This window comes from Neopsephotus bourkii, unplaced genomic scaffold (assembly GCF_033783945.1).
Source record: "Neopsephotus bourkii isolate Nb327-2 ecotype Australia unplaced genomic scaffold, CSIRO-AGI_Nbou_v1 NB_107, whole genome shotgun sequence".
Classification (NCBI taxonomy): Eukaryota; Metazoa; Chordata; class Aves; order Psittaciformes; family Psittacidae; genus Neopsephotus; species Neopsephotus bourkii.
In genome coordinates, this window is record NW_026900624.1 from 7,024,265 (window position 1) to 7,043,600 (window position 19,336).

Below are 19,336 nucleotides of genomic sequence, written 5' to 3' on the forward strand. Positions count from 1 at the left end.
ATTTTGCATATGTTTATGCCAGGCTGAGGTTAATTTTGTTTCTACACACACTTATGCCTGAAACTTGTACAAATGTCAATCAAATAGATAGTAAACATATGTTTTCTTGAATTGACTGCCTGCAAGAGTTTGAAGTGTTTGCTTCTGTCTCAATCTGAACACCTTTCCCTAATATCTATCACGATATTTGATGAGTCCTGGGTGGGACTAACTCATACCTAGGGAAATAATACTATAGATAAAACCAGTGTTTATTTGAGCTTATTTGTAAATATGTGTGTTTTCTTATCGAATAAAAAAGCTGAAAAATGCCTCTTGGGTTCAACCTTTAATTAACTTTTGGTGCTTTGGCATAAGGGAAGTGTTTTGTTTCACATTTGAGTGTCTTTAACAAAGGGAAGTAAACAGTGCTCCCATAGTAAGGAGGATGTCCCACACTGTGTAAGGATTAAGTTCAGCTCTGTTCTCTGCTTGACTGGGAGCAGGGAGCTGAACAGTAGCATCCACCGGGCTGTAACATAGGTCATAGTAAATCATCCCTTCACCTCCCCAGAGGGAGTAGTCTTCATACGTAACAATGTCTGAATACTTACTGAAACAATGAAAGAATTTACCTAGTTTCTTGCCAGCTCATGGGACATGTGGGCTTATTCATAGGACTTCCATCCCCTTTCTGAGGAGCACTGCTAATGACTGGTCACCAGACAGATGTAGACACATTCACAACAACCTTTTGAGCCCTGCCATTCAGCCAGTTCTTTACCCAGCACACATACACCTGCTCATCTCACAGCTGGATATGTCCAGAAGGACACTGTGAGGGACAGCTGTAAAAGCCTTACTAAAATTCAGAATACTGCATTCACTGCCTTCCCTTCTTCATCCACTAGGCAGTTGACCTTATCATAGGATATCAAATTAGATGAGACTTTCCTTTTGTGAACCTGTGTTGGCTGTGTCTAATAATGATTGTGTTGTCCTTTAAATGCCTCTCAGTAGCAGCCAGTACTATCTTCTCTGTAATTTTTCCAGGAACTGAGGTTAGACTAACAGGCTTGTATTTTCCTTGGTCTTCCCTTCTTGCAATTTGGAATGACATTGACCAGCTTCCATTCAGCAAGGGCCTCTCCAGATTCCCAGAATCTTTGATAGATGATTGAGAGGGGTCCTGCTGTATAACATCTGCTGGCTTCTTCAGTGCTCTAGGATGAACCCCATCGAGCTCTGTGGACTTCTGAGCGCTCAACTGATACAACGTAGGAGGATGCAAGAGGACTGGGGTGTTGTAACCAAGAAAAAGATACAGGACTGTGACCTGTACTTCAGACGTATGTGTTCATTAATGTGTTAACTGGGCAGCTGGGGAACATAAACAAAGGTTATACTAAAGGTCTTCTGTTATGAGAACACTGGAACCACTGAATGCTTAATTTCCATATTTGCTGCAAAGAATGACTTTGTAGTCAGCTTGTAGAGTTGTGAAGTTCGGTCAAACATGGCATGTTTCTCAGGCTTAACAGCAGGCTTTGTCTTTCTCATCAGGGCTGATATCCTGGCACTGTGCTACCAGCACAAGTCTTACCTGTGGCAAAGTGCAGTCCCATACAAGTGCGGACCCAGCAACTATTTGGCAGTCTTCCCTTGCATCTGTCCTCCTGCCATCAGGTACAACATACAAACTGGGGTTTTGGGGCTCTGAAATAATTCCCAGCCTGCGTATTACAAAACCGGTCAGAAATACTGAATAGGTGCACCTGGATTTGGGAGTTAAATATTCACCTGCTAACTTGATAACAGACCCTCTCTTTTGAAAAGATTTATTCTCCTAACAGCATGCTCAAGTGACCCAATACTATATGCCATTTAATGTCATGAAAATGAATGTTCTGAGCATTTTGACTTACGTAAAACCTAAAAACAACAAAATGAAAGACAAGCCTGTGAGACTTCTGTAAGAACAGGGTCTGGCATGCAGTCAGCTGGCCCCATGTTTGAGAGGAATAGGAGTGAGCTGGCAGGAAAACAGCTCAGCACTGCATTGCTCCTCAGCTCACCAACAGTAGCCAATCTGACATATGCTTCTCTTTCACAAGGTGGAGTTTTTTCAGTGCTTCCCTAAATTGATAACTAGATCTATGCATAGACTCTTCTTGCTTTACGTCTTTCTACATATTGAGATCTCCAGAGGTGTAAGGTGGCTGGGCTACCTTAATCTGCAGATCATGAATGGTGTTATTTTCTCACCTGGCTTTGACAGTCAAGGATTTAATACCATCCAGTTTAGCATGTTAGCTGTTGTTTTAGAGATTTTTGTTTATTATGTAGTAGAATATTAAAAAGAAATTACTGCAAGTGTCTAGTTTTAAACTAATCAAGTTCCCTTATTCTCTTGTCCACAATAACCACAATACTGTGAGGGTGATTTGTGAGGCAGAGAATAATTTTGATGGTCAAGAGCCAAACTGAAAAAATGCAACCTGGAATTTTGTTTTCCTTTTAGGCAAGACTTTGGGGGAGGTCAGGGGGGGAAGTAATATAATTTCAATATCTGACTTATCTAAGACTTTCCACTGCTGCAGCCAGTTGCTTTGGAATCTTCTAATTGTCTTTAAATTTTCTGTGTTGTGGGTTCAAAGTGAAAAACAAGTGCATTTTTACATCAGATGTGTTGAAGGATGGCAAACAATTGATGATGGGGCTTAGTACTTGGACCTGTAGGTCCTGGGTCTTGCTGCTGTTAATCCTCCTCCACTCTCTGTGGTGGATCTGCCTCATGGGGAAAGGGAAACCCTCCCCTCTTCTTCCAGAGGGTTTGCTCCCCCTTCCTTCTCCTGAGAAGACAGTGAGGTTTTCCAGAGTGAGTGTCCTAACTACAAGGTGACAGATGCAGGAAGGTACCCTTGTCTTTGGTGCCTCAGGCTATGTTTGAAAATGTGTTTGGCTTGTAGCTAGAATTGGATGGAAAGAGATAAGAGGAAAGAAAACGGAAAGCACTGGCTTATCTGCCCCTGGGCACTTTAGATATGCTGGTGATCAACCTGTAACACTTGTGTTGCTAAAGAGGGAGCAAGGTGTCTTGAAGTGGTCTTAGTAATGTACACTTCATCCATTAGCAGTCTCATTCAGATAGCACGATTGAACAATCCTTAGGAATATATATATTGCAGAAAATCTACTTGCTAAAGGGGGTGATTATAAATATAGGTTCTAATTAAACTTAATCACCTCCTGCTCTATGTTCCTAGGCAAACTTTCTAATTAAATAGCTGGAAATGACACCTGGGACAGTATTTAATTCAAAAGTGACTCCAGAAGAAATGCTGCTGTTTTACATATAGAAAATAAGACCTTCAGTTTTATAGTTTTAACTTTTGATGAAATCATCACAAATGACAACGCATGGAGAGAAACTTGTGTGTGTTTTTCCCTTCCTGTTACATTCCATAAAGAAAAACTCCAAAGCTACATTTTAAAGATTGGTTTGGTCTGAAATTTCATTCTGTGTATGGCTCTACTCTGTGCAGAAATATTTACAGGGGAATGGAAATCCTCATCTGAAGTCTGCACATAGACCCTGCCACCACTCTCAGCACAGAAAGCTAAAAAACAAAATTGAGATACACCTTTTAAATGAGTGAAAGGTTCATCTCCTGTTGCTATGCTTGCTTTAGACCAGAAAGGCCAGATCTCCCACACTTTGCCATTTGCTTTTATTATAGTACCACAAAACTTCAGAGTCCTGAGAAGTCTCAGGGCAAGAGGGCAGGGGAAATGAAGATTTTATATGCCTTCCTATAAAAGATATGTGACAAAACAATTTGCCCAAAGTTTAGCTGGGGCTCTGTAAGGAGGTAGAAAATGAATCTTAATTGCCCAAATCCCAGTATGTTTTTTTGTTTTGTTTTTTTTTTAATCGGACCGTTATCATCAGCTATCATTTAAGGACTATTTCCTTCAAGCTTATACAGTTTGCTTCCAGTAGTGGTGAAGCCCCACATTATTCTTGACAGGTATTATTCAGTTCGCACAAAATTACTAGATCCTTTGCATATGGAAGAGTGGATTTAATGGGCCCTTCACAGGTATTCAGACTGAATATGGTTTTGAAACTTGGTTTGTGTAGGAAGGAAAGTGATTATCTGGCTGGTTACCCAGCTCTGGTCATGAGTTTAAGTTGACCCCTTTGATTAAAAGGGGAAACTTAGAGTAGTTAATTTCATCTAGTTTTCCACTGAAGGAGAATAGTGCACAACTGCATTTCAAGTTTCAGCAGTGTTTCGTTATTATAAGCTGCCAAGATTCTTTATTCTGAAAGTCGATATTAATTATTTGTAATGAAACAGTCTTGAAAAGATTTTATTAGAAGGCTGTCTGCAAGTGTCCTCCATAAAAATTATATTAATCCCACTTTTTTCTTCCTGTCCATCTTCAATTATGTGATCTCGGATGGGAGAAAATTGAGCATCCAAAATGAAAGCTATCTAAACGAGTTTGCATGTTTTTCCAGAAAGTGTAAAAATTCTTGTTTATTGGTAAAGGAATTAACCCTCTGTAGATAAAAGGTAAGCTGCATTTAACAACTCTAACAGCTAATAGAAGGGGACCTGATCTATTTTAACCTTGCCAATATCTTTAATATCTTAGTTCCTTTTAGATGGTGGCACCAACAATTGGAGAGTTGATAAGCTTCTTAAAAGAAAGCAGGAATATCAGTCCTGTGTTGTGTCAGAGCAAGGCAAAGGCAAACTATGGTGTTTTAGTCTTTTTCTACCTACTACTGAAAAGCTGCAGAGAGCAAGCTCTGATCTTGCTATACAAGTAAAATGACAAATAATAGCTTTTGTTGGTAGCAATGTTAGAATTCATTCATCTGGATTTTTGTTTGGAGGACCCTTCTCCAGTCTGAATTCCTCTGTAGCACAGGTGATAGAATACTTTTCTAAGGATCCCTGATTCTATCAAGCCTAATAAAATTATGTCCATACTAGAGAATATTGCTGAGAAAATCGGATCCAACTTTAAAAGTTTTGAGTAGTAAAGTAAGGTTCCTGGTTTAGCTGTTCTCCTGGCTAGCTAGTGGTTAAACCTAGCCATGTTCTTATCAGAACAAAGGGTTGTGGTAGAAAGATATGAAGACATTTCATGTATGTAAATGCACATATTTGTGCATGCCTGGCAGTGAGATATTCTCCATGTCTCCATCCCTGGCAGTGTTCAAGGCCAGGTTGGACAGAGCCTTGGGTGACATGGTCTAGTGTGAGGTGTCCCTGCCCATGTCAAGGGGTTGGAACTAGATGATCTTAAGGGCTTTTCCAGTCTTAACCATCCTATGATTCTATATAGCAGAGAAGCTGGAATGAGACTGATAATCTTGTTGCTGTGTTGGGAAGGGTAGAAATGTAGCTTGTGGTGATAAGTGGCAGGAGGAAGTTGTGCTGCAAATAGATTTCTTGTCCTATGAAAAAGCAGTTTGAATACCTGATAGAGAAACTTAGCTAAAAGCAGTAGTGGGTTTGAGCCCGTTTATAACAAGGGAAAAGATTTTCCATATTATATGTAGGTTACATAAAGCTATACACATGCAGAAAGATGCCTATAGATCTAATATGTTTTAACAACTTGTACAGGGGAAACCCCTGGCTTGGAGGTATAACTCAGAAGTATATTTCTTCCATATAAGTTCCTCACAGTTACAAATTTTAGGGGAAGAACTCAGCGATGAAGTAGACCCTTGTTGTGTTTTTTAAAAATCATACAAAAAAATGCAACTTGCACTAACCTAGACATGAAAATGCCTTTCTGATGAGGAAGGCAATTAGTCTTTCATGATATAAATGTTCACTTCTCAAGCAGAGATTCACTCACTAGATTTGAGCTATGTAGGTATGTCTCACATCTGCACTTAGTGGTGAACATTTATTTTATCAGCTTTTCCCAATGTAGGTATTTCCCAACAGCCTTTTCTTTCCTTCTTTTGTTTATGTCATTTACTTCAAATGCCTTGGCCACATGTAAGCTGCATGTTAGGCTGAAAACAAACTATGCATTTTTTTCATCAGCCTTGTCATCATTTTCAGTTTTGCCCTTTAACAATTCTAGCACTTTGACAAAATGCGGTTACTAGTTCTGTGGTGATGCAGTCTGCAGGTGGGAGGAACCACTGGAACTAATGGGACCACTCACTGTAAGATTGAGGACCCTCCACCCCCAGGTGGGAGCAGTCTCATTCATATATTCATTTACCCTGCCCTTTGCTTATGCTTTGAGAATTACAGCTTTTCCTCTTTCATGTTTAACATCAGACAGTTTGCTAAAATCTTCTCCCTGCTTTGGTCCCTTGTTTTCCCCTACACGTATATACACATTCATATCACAGCCTAATGTATTGTCCTTACAGCATTGCCAAAAGGCTTTTGAATAATCCTTTCACAAGATTTTTAAAACAATACTTACAATCATTGTAGTGGCAGCTTAATGTCTTGGAAAGGACAAGGGAAAGGATTTTTATGCATGGTAGCATGTAGAAAATGAAAGATTATACAAAAATGACATAATTATGGAATCAACAGGAATTTCTGTTTAGGCTCTAGAGTTATGATGAAAGGAAAGAAGTAGGAGTACTTGCCTTGGTAGGCATTCTTGGAAGAATGGAGTACCTGCCATAGGTAGGGCAAGTTGTTGTGGTAGACATTGGAGACTGGCTGCACTCAAGGCCACTTACATCTTGCTGTTCTTCCCTGGTTCAGAGCTAGTCATCTCATCACAAGTTCTTCAGGTATGATTTTCCCTCACTGAATCCATGTTGGCTGTTCCATATCACTGGTTTATTTTTAAAGTGCCTGAAAATGGCTTCTAGGAAGATTTGCTTCCAGCAATTGACACCTTCCCAAGGGTAAAAATGAGACTGCCTGGCGTGTAGTATCTTGAAGTGTCCTTCTGCCCAATTTCAAAAGACATTGTATTTGTCTATCTTCAGTCACTGGGAACATCCCCCAAACCCCATGGTTTTTCAAAGATGATAGAGTGACTTTACAGTGATGTTGGCTAATTTTAGATGCACCTCTTCTGGGTACCTCCAGGTGATTAAGTGGTCCCTAATTTGGTCCTTCTCTACTGTAGGTAGCACTTTTCACAAGGAAATTCTGCCGCTAGCCATTGCCCTTTGCATTCCTCGCTGCTTTCAGCTTCAATCCACTTTGCCTTCCCTAGCTGCATCTTTGCCTGCCCAGGCAATACTTGCTTTGCCTTTCAGGTACACTATTTCAGCTTCCAACTTCATATATTATTTTGTATTTGAGTTACTCTGGAGTTTCCTACTAATTTAAGCTGGCCCCTTGGCTTGTTTGCTTCTTCTTCAGGACATTGGAAGAAAATGATTTGATGAGGTTGTCCTTGAAGACCACACAGATCTCTTGGGCCCTTCTGCCTCCCAAGGCAATGCTTCACAGGGTCCCACCCACCTGTGTAAACAAAATCCATTCTTCTGATATCCAGGGTATTTGCTCTTTGCCTGTCTCACTCCTTAGGCTCTTAAGCTGCAAGTTATGATCACTGGAATAAAAGTTGCCAGTGCCTGAACCTCCTCAATAAGTTCTTTAGCCATGAGTAGAAAGTTCAGCAGAGCACAACCTCTATCTACCTGTCCAGTATTTTCAGCACAAACTTCCCCAGACATACTTCTGCAAACCTCATGCAGTGCAAGGTCCTGCACCTGGGTCTGGTAAGCCTAAGCACAAATACAGGCTGGACAGAGAATGGATTGAGAGCAACCCTGAGGAGAAAGACTTGGGAGGTTGTAGTGGTTTAAGCCCAACTGGCAACCCAGAAACCACACAGCCATTTGCTCACTCCCCCTCTTCCTTCCCCTACTCCCGGAGGGATGGGGAGGAGAATCAAAAGAATGTAATTCCCACTGGTTGAGATAAGAACAGTCCAGTAACTAAGGTATAACACAAACCACTGCTGCTACCAACAATAATAATAATGATAAGGGAAATAACAAGGGAAGAGAATACAACTGCTCACCACTCACCAACTAATACTCAGCCTGACCCAAGCAGGGTTCTCACCCTTCTGAGTAACTCCCCCCAGTTTATACATTGGGCATGATGTGCTGTGGTGTGGAATACTTCTTTGGTCAGTTTGGGTCAGGTGTCCTGTCTCTGCTTCCTTCCGGCTTCCCCTCCTCCCTGGCAGAGCACGAGACTCAGAAAGTCCTTGGTCAGAGTAAACATTACTGAGCAACAAATAAAAACACTGGTGTTATCAGCACTGTTCCCAGACTGAAAGCCAAAACCACAGCACTGCACCAGCTACTAAGAAGGAGAAAAAAGGACTGCTACTGCTGAACCCAGGACACTGCCCCATCCCTGGCAGTGTTCAGGGCCAGGCTGGACGGGGCTTTGAGCAGCCTAGTCTAGTGGAGACTGTCCTGGCCTGTGACAGTGGGATTGGGCCTACATGGTCTTTAAGGTGCCTTCCAACCCTAACCATTTTGTGGTTCTGTATTCCATAAATCCTCTTGACTGCTTGCATCTCACTATATTGACCTGTTGCAATATGCTCAGCTCACTATGCTGAGCACAGCCACTTGTCTTCCCAGCCTGTTCTTCCTAAAGAGTCTGTATAAACCCATTATGGGGCTACATGTGCTATTCCATCTGTTTTCTGTCATTCTAGTTACATCTTAGCTCTGCAGGCTCATGCCAATTAATCCTCTGTTTCATGTGTTGCATAGTCATGTACAAGCACTTCAGATGATGCTCTGGCTGCATGACTTCTGCAGGAAGAGTGAGAGCTTCCCTTGTTATGCTCTTGGGTGGGCACCACTCCCACTTCCTCAGTTTCTTATTCCCTCTCTTTGGTTTCTGGTTTTCAATTACCAGTAAGCATAGTTTAAAGCTTTCCTCACTATGTTAGTAAACCTGTTGAATATGCTTGTGTCCCACTTCAGTAAGTAGATCTCATCTCTAACCAAACAGCCTTGCTACCCAAAGAGCACCTCTTGATTTAGAAGGCAAAATCCTGCTGATGTTCCAGGAGTGCAACACCTACCCCCTGTGCCACTCCCTCTTGTCCTCAGACCTATAGTGTTGTAAAAAAAAAACATTCTGGCCCTCAAGATGTTGGGCAGTGAAGGATGCACTGTGTTCCTTGGTAAGGTAGTTCAACATCTAATTTTCTTTACTATTAATAAAATTTAAGGAAGAACTATACCACTACTATAGTCTGAATATGTCTTGCATCAGCTTCTTCCACTGGATCTCAAGAAAACTTTATCTGCTAAATCAAAGAAGTACATGATAGATTTTGTAGTCAAACGCTCAGGTCTGACCTTCTGATGCCATGAATTCTAGGGTTCTAGTCATCTTGAAAATACCAGACTGAACTAAGAGTTAGAATGTGAAGGTAGGGTACAAATCTGTCATGCTCCAGAAACACCTGTTTAGGCTTTTAAAAATAGTAATCCTTTTAACTGTCTCTTAGATATTTATGTTCATTATGTGCAGCCAGTGATCAAGCATATTTAGGGTTTATGCTTGAAATGCTCCTTTGTTTTGTATGCACAGGAGAAGCTCTTCTGTTTTCAGAATCCCTGATTGGATAGATCATAAAAATATCCCTGAGCTGATGAGCCCTGACCCACTTCTTGTTTTCAAAAATAAGCACATCTCATAATCATCAACAATGGTATTTAAAATTGCATGTGGTTTGAGACAACCATTGGCTGTTGAATGACGTCACTGTGAGGTACACACTCTCCCTTAGAGACATCACCTTCTGCTTGCTTTGCTCCATGGTGATATGCATGTTAGAGTTCCCCTTTCTGTCTGTCTTAATATAATAAACCTGGTATTCATTTCTGCTGCCTATCTTTTCCCATTGCAAGAAGGAGAAAGAAGCCTGCAACTCCCCCACACATCCACCTCCACAAATTCACAACTGGGCTCAGAACTGTGTGAAGAAAAAAACCTGGCAGGCTGCAATTCTGAATTTTAAAATCTTTATAAATCTCTTCTGTAAATCCTGTATAGAAAGGGGTTATGTGCTAAATATAAACTTTTCCAGACATTCTAAGAGATACAGTCAGGGTGCTCGTAGTTAGGAAAAGAAAAACCCTATGAACTCATATGGTGGTGGCAGATTACCAACTTATTTCTATCAGCCTGCATTTAAGACTGAGTTAATCTGATTTTGAGTTGGAGTGCTGCTTTAGGCAACTTGGAGACAGGTGGCTTTAGAGGACATCTGACATCTCACTTTTGGCAGCGAGAGAATGGAGAAAGACTTTATTTCGGACTGTGCTACAGAACTGGCATCTAAGGGAATCTACTTTTGGATTAAGTGATGCTCGTTCAGGTCTGAAGTTCATCTGAATGTATATAGAGCTTGGAATAAATTGATCAGTAGGCAGCTACTTTGAAACCCATTATTATTTGTTTCTCAGACACATCAATGATGACAACTGACCTGCTAACAGGTAATGTTATTTATAGTCCTTCTTGTAGATATAAAAATTGCTTATCATTAATTTGGCACTTATTTAAGGCACTAATATTTTCTTATACTTCAATATTTGGCAGCATGTTTTCCCTTTCAGTTCATCGACAGTTCTTTAATGTGTGATACTCTAGCTAAAGCTTGCTGCTGAAGAGAAGCCTTTTGACAGAATTTTGGAATTTGCATTGAAACTAAATAGGGTTTGAGTTGTTATTCCAGTGGCTTTTCTTGAAAGCTTTAATACATGCCAAAAAAAAAAAATAAAGTTGTAAGAGATGTACAGAAAAGTTGCTGGTGTTGTTACAGTTTTGATTTTTTTAATCTGACTAGTAAATTAATCTAGATTTCTCTGTCAGGAAGCCATCTGCATAGTCTCAAATGACAAATAATTTTTCTGAAAAGACAGAGAAAGCAAGTGCCACTTCCCAAGGATTTCTGCTGTGGTTTTAATCAACATAATAATCATATTATGTATATTTAAGGAGCTACTGCTAATTAAAGATGTACTCTTCAGAAAACAACTCTAATTATGATATGGAATGTGAGAAATTTGTGAGCTGACAAAAAATAAGAGTGCCGGAAGGTTAGATTTTATAAAAGAATATTCAACACAGAGTTTTAACACCTGGAAGACCAGTAGTATTTAGATTGACAACAAAATGAATGCATAGGCAAATGCAAATGAGGACTTCCAGTCTTCAGACATATACCATGGTGTCAGCCAGGAAGTTGGTTTTCCTCAGCATGCTGAAAAGGAGGACGGGCAAGCTGTGGGCAAGAAAAAATTAGTACCTCTGCTATGTCATCTTACGGCGTTCCACTGAAATCAGATCAATTCTTTCCCAGTTTTTGAAGGGAGTTGTATTTGCAGGTGATATCCTGCATGAACTTTGTAAATGGTGTAATTATTCTAATAAACCTTTGTCATGGTTGATGGAAAAGATTCATTTAATGCTTTAGAAGCTTCATCTTGTGGCATATGGACATATCCAAATGTTAATTACTGTCTAAATAGATTCACTTCTTAACCTACATAAAGGATATTTAAGGAAAAAGCACTACTTTTGATCTGGATTTCCTTGTGAAAGCACAGAGTTAAAGTACTTGGATCATCCAAGATTATTTATGTGACTAGGGTGCAAATGTGTTATGCTTTTCTCTGCTAAATTTCTCCCTAAAATTATGATGGCCAGAATCAATGGCAAGTAGTTCTAACTGATGTTTGAACTACCTGGCTCTGCAAATGAATAAGAGAAAAATCATTGTTCTGGCAGCTACATTAGCAAGGAAGCTCACATTATGGATCCATTATGTTTTCTGCACTTTTCAGAGTATAAAGTTAAGGCACGGCCATTATGAAAATGGCTTTATGCTTTGGGCTCCAGACAACTCCAAAACATGGGGTACATTAATCATGTAGCCCCTGTGCAGCTGTAAAGGATCAACTAAATATGAAATCTGCATCCCATATTGCCTCCCTTGAAGCTGTGTAGTCCCCTTGTTAATATACTTATGGTAGGTCATGAGCCAAGTTTGAAGTATGTTACTAGTAAGAGGTAAGTTTCTCAGAAAGTAGAGTGTGAGAAAAGTGGAATACAGCACTGAGAATCTCTAGCTTGTCCTAAACATCTTAGAGGTCTGCAAGAATGATGTTGAACCCAGGCACTACAGTAAAATTCAACAACTCCTTACCTGAAGTCACAGCTCATCTCAACTGCGAGGTTCGTCTTCCTCTTGAAAAGGCTTTACACTGTGTCTCTGTACACCTAGTACTTGACCTGACTAGGTAAGGTGTTTAAACAATTTAAAGCATGTTGAAATACTGCAAATTCCCTTCTCCATGGCTTTCTGCCATATCAGCTGAGCAGACTGAATCGTGCCAGCTTCGAGGGTGGTGTTTCCTCCCGCTCATTCTCTGAGTCAGTGGCAGACAGGCCTGGCCAGGACTGGCATGTGCAGATGCAGTGGGGAAGGAGCTTCCCCAGGCCTCACGAGAGAGTCAAAGAAAAGCAGGTAAGTCATCTATTTAATGCTGCAATAAGTTTTTTGTTGGTGACATGTAAGTTAGCTCTGTGTAAAAAAAAATATTTATGATTTAAAAGGCATTTTCCCTTTCTGTGTGGGTGTTAGCTTCTTTTTTTGTGTGTGTGTAGATGAAATAATCTGGTAATTTGTACTGAAAAAAAATTGTCTTGCACAACTCAGCCATCTAGAAAATAATATTCTTGAATCATGATGCTATTCGGATTGAATCCTTTCCTGTGCTTAACGGTCTTTCTTCTCATTAGTGAGTGATATAATCCCCATACTCCCCTTCAGCTAGTGTAAACAAGCACCTAAACATTGAAGCTGTGACTGACCAAAAATAGTGCAGAGTGCTGGCAACTACATTTAAAAAGTGTTGACCAAAGAATGTATGGGCAAAATTGAGATGGGGAATAGAGTATCCAGTGTTTTCCAGTTGGCTTTAGGATGGGAGGTTGGATATGTCACTGCAGGTCTTGAAAATAAGCAGTTTGCCAGCGAACTGTATATGGACTCCACTAAACCAGGGGTCAGTCTGCAATAGGTGCTTTAGGATAAGAGGGTGAATCTTCCTAGCCATAGGAAAAAAGACTATTTGCCTGGTTTTAGTAAAACCCAATTGATGGCTACTGGTTATAAGGATTTTCTAAAGCAAGAATTTTGTCCATGTTCTCTAAAAAAACACTCATGATTAAGTAAATCTTTTAAAATCAGTTGTATATGTGACTGTAATATACATAAGAGATTTCACTTCCACTTATCTCCATGAATTTTTCTATAACTACATGATGTTGTGCTGAGGGAGGATGTAAGAGTTATTGCTATGCATTGCTCATAGTTTCAGAAGCCTGATTTAAGAACCATGACACCATTACATTAGTAATTGCCCAAATAATATACTAATAACCATTACAGTTACTGCAGGAGGGGATTTCTTCACTGCAGTATAATGAAATGTAAAGCTGCAGGGAAGTATTTTAAAACTAGGAGATGTGATACACTGGTGATGCAATAGATATTTCTTGGAAGGAAATTATGGTTGTTTTATATAGTGATCTTTTTTCTGCTGTCATGGTGGGTGTTGCTACCATTTTGAGTTTAAATAAAAGCTTAAGAGCAAGTTAATTTATTTCTGCTTATGTTGGTCTTCAGTGGTCTTCTAGATCATGAGCCGTTCTGAGTATTTGTTGCTTTGCTAATTTCTAGAAGTATCCATACAGCACAGGACACTAGTCTTTTCAGTCTAGTGTTGGTCTGTTGCTTTGCCTGGATTATAATATGACTGATATTTTAGGAACTGTCCTGTGAACAAGGACAGAGAGATCTGTGTAGGCTTCTGCCAAGCAATGCTGGACCCAGTGCCTTAGAAGAATTGTACGAAGCCAGCACCTGTAAAGTGTTAATATTTCATATGCATACTGTTTTTCTGAAGTCAAGCAGGACTAAAAATAATATGCTGAAAGAGTGTAGACTTCTATCAAAGGAAAATAAGTTGGTCTACTTAATAATTATTAGATGAAACCATGCAAAGTAATATCTCAGCTAGTTAAACATTGGGGTCATACTATCCTCACAGAAAACAAAGTATCTTGCTGAGTTTTAAAGAACTTCATATCTAGAAAGAAGAGTCTTCAAAAAAGATACAAGGATCCCGTAAGTCTAAAGAACAGGTTTGTTGTGATCTTACTGGTATCACAGTTCTTTGCAGACAAAGAAGTAAGGCATCTGAAGAGGAGGAGGATTTAACATATTTTGAGTATATGTTTACCCCTGTGTTCTCTGGGTGTCAGAGTGCTTTTATAGAATTTAAGTAGGTACGGAACTGGGTAGTAGGAGGCAGTTCAATGTCATTTAGTGTGTATTTCAGGTAGGAAGTACGTATTATGTGGAACTTCATCTCTGATTATCCATCAGAACAAAAGGACTTTTTCATCTTCATGGACTTGATTTTTGGCAAGGGAATCTGCCTGAGTCTCTTTGAAACTATCTTTAACATAAGCATAGCAATCTTTACTATATTTAAGTAGAAGAGGTGGCAACAAGATTGATCTTGGTAATGCAGTATGAAACACAGGGGATTTGGTGTACATCCTCCAAGCTGATTTCTGACTTTGTCCCATCTCCCCGAGTTCCTAAATTTAGACTGTGAAATACATACTTGGAAGCAGAAATTAATATTAATGGTTGTTTTTCAGAGTATTTGCATATGAAGGTCTCTTTGATTTTGGTGATATTCAGTGCCACTCTGTACCATTAGACAGAGGCCGTCTTTCAGGTATTTGAGTGCAAAATTTGAGCTATGCGTCTAATTGGTCTAAATTTTTAGTGACTAAGGGAAAAAGAGTACTTAGAAAATGTTGAATTTTTGACTACACAAAAGAAGTATTTTGAAGATCACTAATATATGTGAAAGCTTTGAGAAATCAATACAAGCAGGTGGAGAACAGAGCTCTGCTTCAGGTTTGTGTCCTATAGGCTTAGCAGAAAATAGACATCCTTCAGGAGCAAATAAACTGCAGAGTCCATTTTCAATGTATAGCTCTCTTCAACTGATTTTCTAAGAGCTACTGGAAATGAAAAGGATCCTGACTGCCTGGACCCACTGAGAATGGAAGCTCAGAGCAAATGAGGGAGCTGAAAACATTTGCAGATTTCAGGCCACACCAGTATAAGACATATTTGGATAAGAGGGGGAACTGAGTGTCATATATAAGGGAGGGAAGCAGATGGAAGATGCACATTTATGGGAAGTGACTGAGTAGCATTTGTAGCATAGGCATGGAAAATGGTTAACAGAACAAATATATGAAAGATTAAATATAGAAAGGAGATGAGATTAATGTACTGAAAACTAGCTGCAAATGACGTGATCTGCTCTGGACACTCTGTTCCCTTTTCTCTGTTCTCGTATCATCCCCATCGTATCTAGGCACTTAACTGACAGATGAGTCACTGGGTCTTTGTGCTGCAGCTTGTTCCTCCATTAAATAAAGGTAATTATTTCCACTCACAGAGTCATGCTGAAAAGGATTTACCTGTAAAATGTTTTCAAGATACCCTAACATTCACAGACTGTCTAAAACCTGGGTTTTAATTGTGGAGCTGCAGATAAATTAAACACGTTTTTACGGCAACAGAAATGCCCAACTACAGTAATTCTAATCTTTAATAAATTATTTTTTATGTTCCTGATACCCAAGATGATGAAGAACACTGCTTAAACTGGTTAGGACAGCATAATACCATTGATTTCACACTTACTTCACAGTGGTTCTCAAAAATATAGCTGTTTGGGAATCAGCTTGCTTTGTTTTCAGGGTAGCTTTCTGTATGTTTCAAAGAACCTATTTCTTAAGGTTGAATATAATATCATATATCAGCTAAACCTTGCTGTGAATTACAAACAGTGAAGTAAAACGATTCTAGGCAAAATATGAATTCTAGACAAGCAGCCACAATACAGTTCCTCTCTTAACATTTATGATAGCATAATGGGAATAAAACTTTACAATTTAATCCTGTATATTATTGCAGAGCTTACATAACAATCTCAAATGTTACGTACATAAAATGTCATGGTTGGCAGCTTTGTGACTATGTGGTCATTGCAATCTGATCAAACCTATTCTTTCCTATAAATTCTAAGCTGTTGCCTTTAAGCTCTACTTTCCTTGGAAATCGCATTCAAACCCACTTTGATTAGCTCTAAATGAAGCAGCACCTGTTCTTCTAATGATCCCATAACCATTATAACAAAAATTGTTTTCTAGGTGTGTTCAGCAAGGAAGGAAACCTACTAGCTGTAAGAAACTAAGGACTTTCAGATAATTTAAGATCATTTAAATTCCAAATTCACATGTAATCTGAAAGTTGACACTGACTACCTGCAAACGTGGTCATGCAGCATAAAATCTAAAGCTTAGAATCAGGTAAGAGTTACTTGAAGATATGCTGTGAGAAGTATTATCTGTAAAGTACTTTGCAATTCACAGCACCCAAGTGGTGGTTATACCTCTTAAGAGATGCTCTAATTAACAAAACTTTAAAGTTGATATTAAATAGTGCTGTCAGTGATTAAAAGTGCCCAGTGGAAAAGTATAACAAAATAGTTGGGGTCCTGGTGCTTAAAAGGAGATGATAAGACTTTGCTGTATTTGAACTGTATGGGACCTCATTCCTAGGCCTGATTTATATTAGCAAAAAACTGAAGAACAACTTAATGAAAGTCGTTTTATAGCATCTTTTAGATCCTTTCTATTGTGTTATGACACTGTAGATGGGCATTCATAAAACATGGTTCAGGCAAGTAATTATTCAATAGTCCAGATTATATTATGTCTTACTGGAAAGAAATTTTCACAGTTGGAGTTTCTGGCAGAAAAGATTTCTCCACAGCACTTGGCCCATGGTTGTATGAGATCTCATGGTGATTAATCTCAACTTTATTGGCATTATGATGGGGGTGGGGAGAAGATGGGGGTGGGGAGAGAGTGATAAGTTCACTAAATCTAGAGCTATTCTGATTTTTATTAATCTTGCCTGTGCTTTCTTGTAACCTGAACAAAGTGACTGTAATAAGTTTATTCTGGCAAAGCAAAGGACGGAGATGATAAAAAAAATAATGAAGTGGATATCTTTAATGTATATCTACAGCTGGCCTTGTATACCTGGTTACTATTCAAAACAAATTCAACATCAATGTAATTGAATGGGACTGCATGAAAAACTCTTCCCTTAAAAGCCAAATAAAACACAATACAATGGCTTTAAAGACTGTGTGAAAGCACAGTGACTGTAAATGAAGTTTTCTGAAGCTTATGAGCTTTATGATATAAAGACACTCCCTTCCTTCTGCTTGAAAATTGTTTAAGTTGTATGTCTACCGGTTTCTTCTTTCCCAGATAGCTTGACATGCAATTCTTATTTCTTTCAATCGGTACGGAATTAAAATTCCTTCTTGATGTTGTCCCATATTGCCATCACTTCTAAAAAAAAAAGAAAGCTACCATGGTGCTGATAGTGTCATTTCTAATCTATTGCTGCCCTTTATCAGAGACCAAGTGACAGTAATAAAAACAAATGTCAGATTTGGACACAGAGCACTTAGTTTAAATTGCTTTGCAGCCTTGTTCCTCTTGATGCTCACACAAGGAATTTCCTGGCACTGATAGGTTCTGCTCCTGATTGTTCCTCCTTCTTGGATGTGAAGAAAGCAGCCAGGGGTGATGGTCTGCAGGGGCTCCACATGCTCTAACGTGCGGTTGAAGTTTGTGCACCAAACTTGTGACCATGAACATGGAGTTAGAAATGAAATGGGGAATGAAGGAGAGGGGGAGAAAAAGGGAAAGGATAATAGAGATAGTGAATTTTTTTCCTTCCTCTTGCCTGAAAGGGAGAGATAAGGAAATATTTTTTTGTGTGTGTCTACAGGGAAGTTTTTTAAAAATAGCCATCTCAAACTTAAACAAAAAAACACCACAAAAACAAATTACAAACCAAAATAACACAGCTGTTAGGATGAGAGATTTCTGAAAGTACTTAAAGCAAGCTCAGATATGCAACACTATGGTGGATTATTAGGCAGCTGCTGTTAAATATCTTTATTTTAATGTTAATGTACAAACATCTTGTTGAGGGGAGAACTATCTTTCTAGACCTAATGCTAAGTCTTCTAAGGTTCCTTAATGTTGCTAGATACTTAGATTTTCAGTTTCCTGTACATTTTTAAAGGTGGTCTGAGTAATAATTTTAAAGAAATTTGTATTTCAAATTGCTTCTTATTTTATTATAGTGTTGCTTAGATCCTTTTTGATACTACTTTTCTTTTAAGATTTCTTGTTAATCAGATTAAGTCACAAACCCACCATAATTCCAGCATGCAAATTCCTTTTAAAGCAAAACATGAGTGGTTTACTTGAGTGTTCAGGCTTCGAGGCAGATAAAGTTCATTCCACAGATTTCAGGCGTCAGTAGTTCAGACCTGGCCTGCAGAGGTATGGTTGGTTATCCAAAGATGTTTTTATATCTTTTAACAGCATGAAAATAGAAATTATACATCCAAGTTTATCTCTTAAAATTATTAATTTAGTTCTGGTGATGTTGAAACTTTTTTTCTTATTACTTGAGTTGACTTGCTTAGCCTGTGTAATGTTCCACAAACCCATTGTGATGGGAAATGATACTATTGCTCAGATGCCTTTAAAAATGCTATTGCAATTTCTAGAATTCTCACTTTCTACAGAAAACTTAGTTTGGGGAATCTTGCAAGTCATGAGAATATACTCTTTTGTGACTATGGAGTCACTGACACCAATTCTGTTTATAACAACTTAACAAGCTCAGCTCTGAGGAGACATTCCACATCACATTCTCTCTGCTTTAAATAGGACATTTGTAAAGCAAAATCACATCTGCTTTCATGGTGAACGCTTCATGAACGTAGGATTTCCCTTCCACATCTCCTCTACAGAGATGTTTTCTACAGTGATGTCTTTATGTCTTCCAAAAGAATATGAACTTCATATCACTACATTAATCTAGCTGTGAAACTTGGTCTTCGCACTGGGTTATTTTTCCATTTATTATTTTTACTTAAGATAAACGGGGCTTGTATTTTCATTCTAATTCTAACAGGGTTGGGAGGGAAAATCCACAGGGTCTTAATGTGGTCATTAGTGTATCTTGCTCTCATTTTTGACCGTTTTCATATCCTCAACATTTTTAACTTTTGCTTCATATGTGTATGTGCATGTGCTAGCTCTAAACCATTAAATCAGATCTCAAATGTCATGTTATCAACTTAGGGAAGAAA

At 38.9% G+C, this 19,336-nt stretch overlaps 1 long non-coding RNA gene across 1 annotated transcript in view; it reads left to right on the forward strand.

The window, feature by feature from the left end:
- The window catches only part of LOC133214071 (uncharacterized), a 31,436-nt gene extending 12,480 nt beyond the window's left edge, over positions 1 to 18,956 (forward strand). The window contains exons 2-3 of the long non-coding RNA XR_009725975.1: positions 15,455 to 15,518; positions 18,767 to 18,956. This is a non-coding gene — a long non-coding RNA (uncharacterized LOC133214071). The remainder of the gene's footprint in view (positions 1 to 15,454; positions 15,519 to 18,766) is intronic.
- Positions 18,957 to 19,336: the final 380 nt, after the last annotated feature.